The following is a 2,833-nucleotide window of genomic DNA, read 5'->3' on the forward strand; positions in this document are numbered from 1 at the left end:
GATCTGCTTACACCAATCCCGGCCGCTCCATGCCTTCTAATTGCTGCTAGCCAGGGAGGTGAGGCGCGGGGCTGGGGGGGGGGGGGGGTACTGACACTGACAGAACCACACAGGGCCTCTCTTCCCGACCAGCACAACCACCGGCCCCAGGGACCGACAGACAACTGGTGTTTGTTTGTTTGTCTTTTTCTTTTCTTTTTCTTTCTACCTTCTTGTTTTTTGTTTTTTTTTAAATTTTTTTTTTTCAACGTTTATTTATTTTTGGGACAGAGAGAGACAGAGCATGAACGGGGGAGGGGCAGAGAGAGAGGGAGACACAGAATCGGAAACAAGCTCCAGGCTCCGAGCCATCAGCCCAGAGCCCGACGCGGGGCTCGAACTCGCGGACCGCGAGATCGTGACCTGGCTGAAGTCGGACGCTTAACCGACTGCGCCACCCAGGCGCCCCTCTACCTTCTTGTTTTTTATTTTGGAATCAGACTCATAGTTTCTGATTTCTTTACATACATATACACATACATATAATAGATATAAATTATATAAAAATATATATTATATATTTATTTATATACATAATATATATTATTATATATATTATTATATTATAATATGTAATATTATTATATTTGTATTTTTTATATATATACATTTTTTACTTCTTTCTTTCTTTCTTTCTTTCTTTCTTTCTTTCTTTCTTTCTTTTTTTTTTATGTCCGATCTTATTTATTTGTTCCTCTTAGAACAATCTCATTTTTGGAATCAGACTTAGAGGTAGAAGCTCTCAGAGGAGACAGCTTCTGTCTCTTGGTAATCTTTCCTGGCATTTTTCTTTGGCCTCCTTCACTCTGTTGGCCACCAGTCTGGCATATTCTACAGCCTCTTGCTTATTTTTTTTTTTTTTTTTTTTTTTTTTTTTTTTTTTTTTTTTTTTTTTTGCTGCACTGCTTCTTCCAGGCAGTACACCAACATTTGTGTTGAAGGACACAGGGAGTAACAAGATGCCGAATCTTGGGTGCTTTGGTCCTAGGTTCTTACCTTCTCTGTTAAGGGGCACACAACAGACTTGTGGGCATCATCTTCCTTTGAGAGACTGTAAAGTTTGCAGACTTTGCTAGCTCTTTTGGGCCCCAGGTGATGAGGCACAGCAGTATCAGTGAGTCCAGAAATACCCTTCTTCCCTTTCTTCACGATGATCCGGTTGAGAACACTGAGATTGGCAACCACAATGCAACCCCGAACAGATTTGCACTTTCTTTCTCCAGTCCTCCTTAATCAGTAGCAGGAATGCCCCTTACTCAGCAGCACGCGGACATGGCCATGGGTCAAGACACCTTCTTCATGGGGAAGCCTTGTGTGTCACTGCCACCACCGATTCAGACCAGGTAACCCTTCCATTCTTCACCTTGTTCATCAGCAGCAACTTCTGTGGCCATATGCTTCTCAAAAATGGTACAAAGTTTCCATTCGTCATCCACTTCAATGAGTTGCTGGCAGCCAGTAGCTGGGAAAAAGATGTTCAGTTTCATCCTGAAGCAGCCTGCCGCCTCTGAGGCGCCACAAAAAACAGGCCCGACTTCCCTACGCCTTTTCTATCTCTTTATCTTTATTTTCCTTTCTCTTTCTCTGGATTTAGCTTTATAGTTTTTGATTCTCTATTTGGTCTTCTTTTCTACCCTTTCATTTTTCTCTTTTTATGGGATCAGTCTTCCCCCACCTTTTCCTTTTTTTCCAGGGTTATTTCAACAAACAAATCACAGCACACCTGGTTGAAGGCCCAAGCATTCTACCACTACAAGCAAGGAAGAGCTTTGTAGAGGACTGACCAGTGGGATAGAGCAACCAAAATGCAACAGCAAAGTGCATGCAATCTGCAGAGTAGCAAAAGGATCTCCACAGCTAGAGGGAGACAGCTTTGCAGGATCGAGGTCCAGGACACTTTCTGAAGTGCCAGGCCCTGGACACTGTATGACCCCTTTTTAATATCTTAGTACTCACAGGTGCAGGACATATAACAAGCTATTAAAACACGCAAAAGACAGAAACTTAACCAAAATGACAAAACAGAAGAATTTTCCCCAAAAGAAATTAAGGAAGAAATCACAGCCAGAGAATTGCTCAAAACAGATATAAACAATATATCTGAACAAGAATTTAGAATAACAGTCATAAGACTAATAGCTGGGCTTTAAAAAAAAGCATAGAAGACAGCAGAGAATCTCTTGATGCAGAGATAAAAGACCTAAGAACTAGTTACAATGAATTAAGAAATGCTATAAATGACATGCAAAATAAACTAGATACAGTGACAGCAAAGATGGAAGAAACAGAGGAGAATAGGTAAAATAGAAAATAAAATTATGGAAAATGGTGAAGCTGAAAAAAAAGAGGGAAATGATATTACTAGATCACGAGGGAAGAATTAGAGAGCTAAGTGATTCCATAAAATGAAACAATATCTGTATCATAGGAGTTCTAGAAGAAGAGTGAGGGGAAGGAAATAGTCATCCAAGTCCAAGAGGCACAGAGAACTCCCCTCAAAATCAACAAAAACAGGTCAACACCATGGCATATCACAGTTAAACTGGCAAAACACAAAGATAAAGAGAGAATTATGAAAGCAGCTAGGGACAAATGGTCCTTAACCTACAAGGGAAGACACATAAGGGTAGTGGCAGACCTGTCCACTGAAACTGGGCAGGCCAGAAAGGAGTGGCAGGAAATATTCAATGTGCTGAACAGGAAAATATGCAGCCAAGAATCCTTTATCCAGCAAGGTTGTCATTCAGAATAGAAGAAGAAGAGATAAAGGCTTTCCCAGATAAACAAAACCTAA

General features: G+C 40.8%; 1 pseudogene; it reads right to left on the reverse strand.

Moving 5' to 3' along the window:
• Positions 1-719: 719 nt before the first annotated feature.
• On the reverse strand, positions 720-1,526 carry LOC115511253 (annotated as a pseudogene).
• Positions 1,527-2,833: the final 1,307 nt, after the last annotated feature.

This window comes from Lynx canadensis, chromosome A3 (genome assembly GCF_007474595.2).
Source record: "Lynx canadensis isolate LIC74 chromosome A3, mLynCan4.pri.v2, whole genome shotgun sequence".
Taxonomy (NCBI): domain Eukaryota; kingdom Metazoa; phylum Chordata; class Mammalia; order Carnivora; family Felidae; genus Lynx; species Lynx canadensis.